This window comes from Wyeomyia smithii, chromosome 2 (assembly GCF_029784165.1).
Source record: "Wyeomyia smithii strain HCP4-BCI-WySm-NY-G18 chromosome 2, ASM2978416v1, whole genome shotgun sequence".
In the NCBI taxonomy this organism is placed as follows: domain Eukaryota; kingdom Metazoa; phylum Arthropoda; class Insecta; order Diptera; family Culicidae; genus Wyeomyia; species Wyeomyia smithii.
This window is the reverse complement of record NC_073695.1, coordinates 206,333,106-206,345,132: the sequence shown is the minus strand read 5'-3', so window position 1 is coordinate 206,345,132 and position 12,027 is coordinate 206,333,106.

Genomic DNA, 12,027 nt, shown 5'->3' with positions numbered 1-12,027 from the left:
CGCAGTTTAGATAAGATTAATTGAGTTTCAAACCAGCGCTGGCCATCTGCATCGAATTGTCGATAGTGTTATAGTTACATCATGAACTTCAACCCGATATTCAAAAAAGAAAATTTTTCATTTTAGATTAAATACCAACTTTTAATAGTTCAAAATGCATTTGAAAATGGCTAGCCACTACGGGCCAACTAGTTTATTAATAGTTATGACTTAAAACAAAATGTTGTTAATAATTTGATTTTATATTATGACGTAATTTAAAGATCAGTTTTTTAGTTTTATTATATACTGTGTGAATAATAGCCAATAGCATGTCTTTTGTTTTGAACGATGTACAGTCGAATCGTTTTATAGGGACATCGCAAGGGACCGTTATTATAAAGAAATGAAAAAACCGTTTTAAAAGAATTATCCGTCGTTGTAAAGAGAGACACGTATTTCTAATGTCAATGTATTTTCAACAGTTCGGTCTTCAAAAGTAAGCCACAGTTTACCAATACATATTTAAGATTTAATTCTTTTAGGAAACAAAATCTTTCCATATCGAAATATTTTGAAAAATAACTTTTGGTAAATCATTTTCTTCTGAGCATATTACCGTACAGTTAATGGCAAAATTTAGTGCACACACTTGGTTAAACTCGTTATATTAACACTCGTTATCAAAACATAGATAGTTTTGTTTTTCATAAAATGTTAATATAATAACTTTACTTCAAAAAAAGGTAGGAGGGTGGAGTCCAAGATACGATCGCATGACGTGCGACTACACTATTTTCATATTCCATTGAAACAAATAGTAGACGGAATTGTATCTCTAGTTTTATCTGCAATTTTATTTAACAGTGTATTTCTGAATACTGAGACGTTGAAGCGTTATAAAACATAAAATATATATTAAAAGAATGGATATTTTATATAAGTGCTGTCGCTTCAGAAAACCCTTTGTTCGTAGCTGCACTACCAAGACAATCATTTAAATTAGCGAATCTGAAAAATTCTCCTATCTTAGCAAAAAGCAAACTCAACGAAGCTATCTAAAATTGTAGAGCAGAACGATTCAAGCGGAAATTCTAAGATTGGAAGTTGTTTGACATTAAGTTGATAAAACTCTTGCTAGGTTGCTCTAGCCCAGCCTTCATGTATTTTAAGAAATTACGTTTATTTCAATAACCTAAAAAAGCAAGAACTCAATTACACGCTTTTTCCGTAGTTGGTATCAAAGTTTTGGCGAGTGACAGGAAAATATATTAACTTCTTTCTTGTTTATTAACGACAGAGACAAGTTTGTTTTTTCTCTATGTGCGAGAAACCAAAACAAAACCGCGCACCGAGAACCAAAAACAAAAATTAAACGTGTGCCCATTGAGAAAACTTTACCAATAATTTATGGTACTCTCTTAACCGATAATTCATGAAACTCAAAAGAACCTGTTTTGATTTAAATGAGATTTCTACCAAATAGGTGTTGATCATTCATCGGCAGCAATTTTTCCTGGATGAATAAAAACAGGCTGAAGAAGTTTAAATCGCTGTTGTAAAGTCGAATGTACAACCGTGTTCGTTTAGGCGTTTTAATATTTTGAATGAAGTGTTAATGAATAAACGAGAAAGTACTAAACATCCGCTATAGCTACCAACACACGTGTTATAGCAATCCATACATATGAACGAATGCGAAATTTAATTCGATGGTGTGCGCTTTTATAAGCCATCAATATTTGCCACTACCCGCTTTCTGCTGCTTCAAAAAGAACCGTTCGCTTTGCCGGTCAATTCGATGGCGTGGCGTATGATGCCGTTGTAGTTTTCCAAGGATGAAAATATTCTAAACAGTTAGAGAACAGATTGATCTTCGACATGCAATATAGTTTGTGCCAATTATGCATGCGGTTGCTGAGACATAAGAGTTTGAATGTCATTTTTCGATGTAAAAACTACTTTCTCTCCGCGGGGATAGGGTTAATTGAGTTCTGGTTGCTTATTGTCAAAATAATTCGTTTTTGAAAACATCCTTCGTGCACTAAGGTAAAGGAATTAAGTTTATACTTTTCAGAATATGCATCAGTTAATTTATAAATAGTTCATAGTAGAGTGCTGTTTTCTTCATATTTATTCTTGGAACATTCTAATTAATATATAATACCCCACCATCGTCGATTGATAAGTTTGACCCGCTAGTTGGTTACTCAACACTAGATGCTTCAAGTCTCAACTATGCTGCTTTTTTTAATAACCATCACCAGAAAGCCACTTCATATTCCGCTCGCTCAGCTGAAGAGTCCGGGTATCATCATCACCAGTTGCCAACAGCCAGCAGCAACAGCAGCAGCAGCAGCAGGAGTAGTGTGGTGAAGCGATGATAGACTTCCATCAAGCTTTCATTTTTAATATCCCGCAACGTTTTCCACTTTTCCTCCACTTCACAAGTGGTGGCACACTTTTATTTTTCCTGAAATTTTGAAATTTGAATGCACTTATTTTCTTTGCTCCCTTTTCTGACCCGTTCTCCAGTGATGGTTTTCCTCCGGATTTCAAAGGAGCTTTCACAAATACGTTGGCCAAGCAGTGATTTTTTTTCTCTGCTCGCTGCCACTCTTGAGTTTACTCATTGAGATGAGGTACCAACTATGCAGCTGGACTGGAATGGAAAAGCAGGAAAAGTCGGCTGTACTTCACAAACGTAACGCTCGGTTGGTTTCATCCATTTGCTGTTTCCTGTCAGCAAGCGGATGCTACTCGGGGCCATTCGACCACTTTTCTACCAACCCAAGCGCTTGCAAATACGAAAAGGAGCGCCATCGTATGAATTGCAATGCGCATCACAACGCCACGGTGACACAGTGGTACAAGCGGTTGGATTGAAGAGCTGTCAGTCGGGACGAGCAAAAGAAAACCGTTAATTTGTGATAACGAGAATATAAATTTGCTTCTGGTGTCAGATTCAGTACCCAAAACCATTATTTCACCCTTTTTAAGATAACTTTTTAATAAAGATTTCGGACAGCGGCAATGTATAGCACGAAACATAAATCTGTTTCTTTTGTTATGATGAGCAGGTTTTTTTTCCGGAGGCAATGGGTCCGAGTCGCCTTCAATATAGATTCTTCTACTTGAGCTCCAAGCCCGGAAAAGAAAAGCAGAAAAGGAATCGGACTCAACTTCTGCACCGGGACACTAGTGCTGACTGCAATATCTGCCTTTTCACTGAGTGTGAAAAGAAGTCGAAAACTTTTGGTTATTGTCGACCACGGCCATGAAGCCGTGATGGGGCGCTTTCTGGTGATTATGGCACGGATATTCATAAAGTTCCGATTGTCGCTCTACACTTTACAGCTAGCTCAGTCTATTTTTGCAAAGAGCTGTGCTTCTACAAAAGAAAAGGCATCCTGCGGAGTGTTTTTCGGCTTGCTGGTTCCGAATTAACTGGTGCAATGCGAAGCGACAACTGATGAACAACTTTTGCTTTCAGGTTCTGTTTCTGTCGTCGGAGAATGCTCAAAAATTACGACAATTCGAAATACGCTACTTCATTTCACACCGTTGATTGTCAAGCTTTATTAATACAGCGAATATTAAGAAAATTCTGAACAATATTCTCTGTTCAGCAGCAACAGATGAGCTTCCATCGGTAAAAAATTGTGGGGCCACCCAAGAATCACGATTGGCTTACTAAAAAAAAACAGAAAAAGCGACGACAGCTGCACGGTACAGCGAGCGTTCTGACCAGACCGAAAATCCCCAGTAGCAGTTCGGATTCTAACCATCAAGATAAAAACATTGGCCTATTTTTTGCCCCGTTCATAGCTTTCCGATAAACATGGCCTCAGACTGCCCAAGAGGAATTGAATTCTACTGTGCGGTAGCAGCAAAAAAAGATCAATTAGAGTGAAATTTGAGTCCCCAGAGCCAAAATAATAATCGACCAAGTGAAAAATTGCCTCCCCTTCTCTGGAGAGATGCAAACTTTGATGTTCAACCGCGACCAGGCGCGAGGGTGAAGTATAGCGTGGGGAACTTGAGTGCTCTTCCAACAAATGGCAACCTAATCTTCCATAACTGGTGATCCTTCAGAAGCACTCTGGCTGGCGCTTGGATGCATTGCGGCTGCAAGGTCCGAGCTGTACGTAGCTTGAAACCTGATAGTTGTTTACTCTTTCGGGCGCAGGTTCAGCATGTGCTTTGGTTGAGAGCTGCAAGTAGTGAAACCTAATCTTGTTGCTAATTTGTTTTAAATTGTCAAGGACACAAGCGTTATTGAGGCAGCCGTTATGGTTTTGGAACATGAAATGTCGCCCACAGGGGACGATTGGATTCTGAGTTTCGTGATATAATGTTTAGTTGTCTATAAAATCAGGTCGATTGATCAAATTACTGAATTGGATTCACTACTAGGTTTCTTTTTTAGACATGGCTTATAAATTAATTCTCTGACTTACTTTAACATAGCCTGTGATATTGTATAGAATACAGTCAGGGTTTTTTTACGCGGGTTTTCACGCGGGTTAGTTTTTTCAACAACTCAAAAACGGTACAAGATATCAACCTCATTCCAATCCCCTTTCCCGTTTTGAAACACAATTTATCATATATGAGTGTTTAAAGAAATTCACAATTTTTGGTGTAAATACTCAAAACTTATGACATTGTATTTTCGCCTTCGAAATGACCACTATCATATTCAGCCAAAGTTCAAACGTTTTGGGACGGTTTTAACGATATTTTTTCAACTTAATAGGGTCTTTTTGCGCGGTTCCATAGAAATTTGAAACGTATCCCCGCGTAGAAAACTTGACTGTAAGTACATAAATTAAAGTTATTGTGTAAAACTTCCGAAGATCAAGTTCACAGCTCTATCATTCAGGTATTCAATTTGTGGTCCAAGTTTTCACTATGTTTAATAGAAAACAAGGTCGAATATCAAGTGAAACTCTCTTTGTCAGTTCTAATCAACTAATCAACCAATCATGACTAATTTCTTCCCTTAGTACCGTCGACACTGAAGTAGACAAACGATTTGGCTTTGTAAACAAGGCTTTGTTAAGTTTAGTAAAGCGGGCAATGTATGCAGTTTGCGAGGATGCGAAAATGAACGGGAATAGAAGGTGTGACTTTTAGGCTTAGAAAAAATTTTCCCTCGTCCAGACGGGACACGAACCCGCAATCTCCGTTGTCTCCGGCAAGGTGTTTTGGCAAATTAAACTACTGGGAAAGGTATAAATAGTTCTAAACCAAAGTCGAATCACCCTCTACTATTGTGTTCCCGTATCTCTGCACGCCAACGATGAACTGCACCCACTGCCCGGTGGGAGTTTATTTTTGTAACTGAGAGAGTGATCTCTTCACGCACACAGTGTATAACGACTTATTATATCTACAGCGGCGCAAGCGACGAGACACTTGAGTTGCTCGCTAGACTCCAAACGCGTATCACGGAAGAGCTCCATTGGCTAAATTTACTTTACGAACTAATTTCATTTTTGTCATATGACTTACATTTTAAGTTTAGTAAAGCGGGCAATGTATGCAGTTTGCGAGGATGCGAAAATGAACGGGAATAGAAGGTGTGACTTTAAGGATTAGAAAAATTTTTCCCTCGTCCAGACGGGATTTTTCATTTCGCATCCTCGCAAACTGCATACATTGCCCGCTTTACTAAACTTAAAATGTAAGTCATATGACAAAAATGAAATTAGTTCGTAAAGTAAATTTAGCCAACGGAGCTCTTCCGTGATACGCGTTTGGAGTCTAGGGGCCGTTCAATAATTACGTAAGCAAATAGGGGGGGGGGGAGGGGTGCTCAATTTTCTTACGCTATCTTACACGGGAGGGAGGGGGGTGAATTGATTTTCTTACGTAAGAATAACATTGTTAATGCAGCTGTTCAAATAATCATGTTGATGAAAGCGTGGACGGTAAAATTCATGGAAGGAAATTACAGAATTACTCGAATAAAGGACAGAAGAGCATCATAATGACAGAAGAGCAGCATAATGATAAAACTAAAATAAAAAAACTATATATGCTGGCAGTAAGATCTTACTAGGGGGGAGGGGGGTATTAGAAAACCTTACGATGTCTTACAAGGGGGGAGGGGGGTTCGAAAAAGTGGAAAAATATGCTTACGTAATTATTGAACGGCCCCCTAGCTATCAACTGAAGTGTCTCGTCGCTTGCGCCGCTGTAGATATAATAAGTCGTTATACACTGTGTGCGTGAAGAGATCACTCTCTCAGTTACAAAAATAAACTCCCACCGGGCAGTGTGTGCAGTTCATCGTTGGCGTGCTGAGATACGGGAACACAATAGTAGAGGGTGATTCGACTTTGGTTTAGAACTATTTATACCTTTCCCAATAGTTTAATTGGCCAAAACACCTTGCCGGAGACAACGGAGATTATGGGTTCGTGTCCCGTCTGGACGAGTGAAAAAATTTTTTTTTATCTAAGCCTAAAAGTTACACCTTCTATTCCCGTTCATTTTCGCATCCTCGCAAACTGCATACATTGCCCGCTTTACTAAACTTAAAATGTAAGTCATATGACAAAAATGAAATTAGTTCGTAAAGCAAGGCTTTGTTGTTTTGCTCTATCGAGTGCACAACGACACACCCCCCAAAGGAAAAAAAGCAAAGCCTTGATGCTACATCCCCGTACCGGAACTTGACCTTCTGTTTTATTTTACACATACTTCGCAGCCAACTGTTTAATGTACAGGACAATTGCGGGGCTAGCGCTACGATCCTACTGACACAGTCTCTCCGAGCCGGGACTCGAACCTACGACAAAAACCACCTGGAACCCGCTGGACCAGCTGGAAGGTAGAATTCTCAATAGTCACATATAGAAGCTAGCATGCAGAAATTTAGTCCTTACGGTATAACCGATCACTACGATAGAAGGATGATTTATTGAGAACTAGCTCGACCAGCGATTTAAAATATCTCTCTTGCTTCCTTAGCGGATGAACCAACAGAGGAAACCGGCGATCCGTGCTTCTGTTTTAGATCTCCCGTCTGTGTGGGAAGCACCGCCATACAGGTTTGTCCTTTGTAAAGACTAAAACCAACCGTACTTTCAAGGACGACCACATGGGAGTGAATTCACTAGTTTACTATCAAGAAACTGGATGCTGTTTGAAATACAGTAACCGTGATTGGTTCGCAGTAACTTTACAAAACAAATAACAAACAAAATTGGCATATCGTCATTTTCGTTTAACACTTGCACAACTTCATAGTTTCAAGAAAAGCGAATTGGAAAATTTAGAACTTCCCATTCTCGTTGAACGTATTTGGGTCTATTAAGTATTAAGTAAGACTTAAAAAAGACACGTAAAAGAACCAGCCTATAGGGAAAGGGTGGTCAAAAATTGGTCAACTTCTATTTGCCATATCATTTTCATGATGATGATGATGATGATGATGATGGTCCCACCTCATACCCCTACATCGGTTTGAGCTGGACGATTTGTCTATATGAGATATTTTTAAAAACATGCAATGTAACCAGTTGGCAAACAAATAACGGACTGGTTATTAATTTCAGACATAGTAACCCTTCAAATGAATACCAATAATTTACAAAAAAATATGACGAATATCCAATCCAAGGCTCATCCAGAACGTTTCTAACCCGAAAATTATCTGGACTTGATTAGGAATTGAACCTAATGTTTAAGAGCGTTCACTAATCAGAATTGGTTCTAGATAACGATCTAGAACTACGAGAGAGATCCAATGATATTATAGTTCTCGATAACGAGCTCTACAGATCACAGGCAAACTCAAGCCATTTCAGTTTTCGCTCCAAACCCTATTTTAAATCGTAAAAACAGATGAACTGTTAAAAAGGGAGTAAAATAATTTCAAAAATATTACAAACCAAAAAAGCAATTTGTCAACCCGATATGCTTTTTGTTTCAATTTCAGGGGTTTAAACCTGATGTACTCAATATCAAGATTGTCTATGCAGTCTACGCGCGCGTGACTCAAACATGTGTAGCCTACTCTTTTTTTACTCTACTATTTAATATTATATAACTATATTCAAACAAAAAATCCCTCATCATCAGTGAACATAATAACTTAATGTACCAAATAAATTTTAAAAAATATTTCAATTTTACAATCTTCTTTATAAATTTACAAAAAAAATCTATGCTGTCTACAAAACAGACTTTATGTGTGAAATATAAAGCCGTTTAAACTCTGCCATTGTTGCTGCACGTTTTACTTGCCTGGGCATCGAATTGAAAAAGTTTATTCCTTTGTACAACAGAGAGTTCTGTGATCTTCGAAAAAGAAAATTTGGTGTTCTGGCATCTTCCGCGTTTCTAGTGTTGTACCTGTGCAAATCTCTTTTTCTATCAATCCGGTCACACAAATATCGAGGCAACATATTATTAAAAATTTTATATAGAAACACCATTGTCAAAAAATATACTCTTTGCTTCACAGAAAGCCATCGCAATGCGTCCAGCATAAAACTCGAGGAAGTGTATCTATTACATTTTAATATTAATCGCATGATTTTCTTTTGTAAACGTTGCAATCTCAATATTTGCGTATTGTTTGCCAGGAATAAAATGGATGAGCAGAAATCTATATGTGGTGAAATAATTGACTTGTACAATTGAGTTTTACTACTAACAGTCAATTCATTTATTAACCGGCACAAGACACCGTATTTTCTGACCATTTTTTGATGACATTATCAATGTGAGACTTGAAAGTTAATCTGTCATCAATAATTACTCCAAGATACTTTATTTCGTTTACGCGATCAATCGTCCCACCATCAATTTCAATATTTACGTCTAGTCTGGAGTTGGCTGAAGAAATTATCAAGTACTTTGTCTTACTAATGTTTAACTTTAGTTGCTTGAATTTTAACCAATTCGCTAGATAATGTAAATCTTGGTTTAGAAGTGCTACAACATCAAGCGGATGCTTCGCTGCAATGAACAGAATAGTGTCAACAGCGAATAAATTAATATCACAGAACTGTAAAACTCGCTTCATGTCATTAATGTAAATAATAAACAAAATGGGCCCTAGAACACTTCCTTGCGGTACACCAAGTGTATTAGCAATGGAATCCGAATCAAAATCGTTAAAACGAGTCTTTTGAGTTCTAGCACACAAATAGCTTTCAAACCATTTGTATGCTGTCCCTACGATACCAAAGCGCTCCAATGTTTGTAACAATAAGGGCCTAGAAATTGTTTCAAAAGCGCGGTTTTAGATCCAAAAACACCGCAAAAATAGTTTCTTTAGCCTCGATTTTTTCTTCCTATTTTGCTAACATGCTGCTATTTTTATCAGTGGTGTGCAAACTCTATGGAATTGAGACTTGCATTTACCAACGCAAATAACAGGGTCATCGCTAATGCGAATGGTATTGCCACATTTCGCACAATCCATTATCCCGATACAACAAGCAGACGCCGCTGCAGACAAATACGCTGGTATCGTCCAGCAGCAACGGCAGAGGCTATGGGCAGCGAACAATGAAAAAAAAAAACAACAATGAAATTTCAATCAGCAGCCGTAGCGCCTATGTGACATAGACGCGGTGATCGGCGCTGGCACGAATTAAATCAATAAAAAACAGAATAAAGCAAAAGCATGCAAAGACACTTCTACTTATCCGTTGAGATATCCAATTTGGCCGTCGGATCACTAGCGCTAGATCACCTAAAGCACTTGATTTCACACAAAACAAAAGCTTTTTAATTAGACACTAGTGGTACACAAGCTACCATGTTCACCGTATCACCACATCGTGTATCAAAAACAAAAAAATAAAACACCCCCAATTTAAAGTTGTGTGTTTGATTTTGACATTTTCCCTGCAGTTGTTAAAATGGCGGCGAAGCAAGAGAAGCGGCGCATCAAAACTTTGCTCGCGCATCACGAAAATCCGAACTACTTGCACGCCAAGTTGGCAAAATTGTTGAATGTGGTCAAATCAACCGTTACCAACGTGTCGACTACTGTGAATCGAACTAAAAAACGAGTTGGACTGTCAACTTACAAAAAGGTGGTGACTCCAAATCGTGACGATAAGCCAAATAAGTCGGCCAGACAACGATTGCGAAAGCTGTATCTTCAAGCTGAATATGATACGGCAACTGGAAAAGGAAAGGTGGTAGAGATTTTCAAACACATAAAGCTGTCGCAGTTTGCAAAAAAATATCTCGTTCCTATGGTTTGATGATCAACATTTTCTTCGCGATAGGTTCCGTCAACGAGGAAGTTTATGTGAACAGGTGTCTAAAAAAACGTCTGTTGCCTTCCCTCGAACAACGCAGTTGTTCTGTTCTGTTTTGCCTTGGCATCTTGCTCTTACGGGTAAAAAGCTATGGAGTTTGATTATTCCAAATAAAATTATCGAAAGTATCCATTGCCGATAAATAAATATTGTTGCTCTAGTTGTTGTTGTTATAGCTGATTCGGCAAACTTTGTCCCGCTCATTTATGCTTTTTTTGTCTAAGGCCTTTACAAATTTTATTTTCAAAATTGGAAGGAGAAGAAAAATAAATTCAAACCGTTTCGTTTGTACTATTGGTTCCTTGAGAGCGTATATGCTAAATTTAGTAACAAACAAGCCCAGTGACAGCGAAAGTGTCGTCGTAACTTGTATACCCCTTTCCGACCGAGCCCACACAATTGTTTAGGTAAAAAATGACGGATAACAAACCTTCAATCAAAGTAATTCTTATATAAAAACACTTGCTTGCCTCGGTTTCTTATTTTTCGTAGCAGCTGCGATGTTGACACTAGCGTTGTGAGCAATAAAACAATGAATAAGACTTTCAAATAGCGAAAGAGAAGGTTTAGTTTAAGTCACCTTCTATCTACGCATTCATATGGGCCCGGTTGGAAAGGGACTTTTATCGAAGATATTTCTTTTCTTTTCGTCTCGGTGTTATTTGTTTTTCGCGGACCGAAAAAGGATTCGAAATTTGTATCAGCCTTATTAACTCTGACCAATAACGACCGACGCCTTCACTTGTTTTAATTTTACCAATTTATCGTGACTGCAGGTTTTTTCAGGTGTGTTTTTCGCGAGATCGTATCGTTTTTTAGAACAGGCGAAATGTATACGAGAGATGCCGTTAGTTGAAAAACCAAATGTCCGGTTGACCGAGCGCCTAGAGATCCCGTGTCGATACCTTTCATGAGATCGTATTATCTACAGATTGATCAACAATGCGCAATAGTTTATAAAGACGATCACCTTACGAGGAGGTGTCCGATTATTCGAAGTTGTCTTAATTTGATCAAAGGTCCAGTATTCTTGCGTATTGTGGAAGTGTTACTTCATTAAACTGAACAAGTTAGGATCGCATTATGAATTTCGTGGCGGAGAACCCGACACTTTACCAAAACGACCCCTGCTGTATACCTTGCCCTTTCTTCCAGTGATTTGTCGCGGAAGTGCAGACGTGTTCTCGATTTCCAATAAAGCACGTCAACATATTCATATACAAACTCCTTGATTGATCCGTATTCGGATGCGGCCGGTGCTGGTATAGCCTAACATAAAGATTAAGATCATCATAACGGAACAGCAACCGCGGGCAGTCAATCATACTCATGCTCATGCTCAGTTCGGTGGAATACTGTGAAAAGTGTAATGTACAGGTGTCCTCTCGAAATGCATATTATATTACTGCCACTGAACGGATTAAACGCGAACATGTTGATCGAACGGTGAAGGATGTCCCAAACTTGTGGTAAATATTGACACATCTTTTCAATACGTTCAAGACGTGACCGGTCCACTGCTGCGCCTCCACCATTTTTCGTCGTTCATCTGTACTCCGCCGTAGATAGTACGCAGCACCTTTCGTTCGAAAAATCCAAGGGCGTTCAGGTCGTCCGTCAGAAGCGTTATTGTATTGATTCCGTAGAGAACTACCGGTATCAAAGGGTGTCCCACATCAAATTGCATCATGGGAAAATACTGTAGAAAATTACCCATTGGGTATTTTGTCTGGGAAATTTGAGTACAACTACA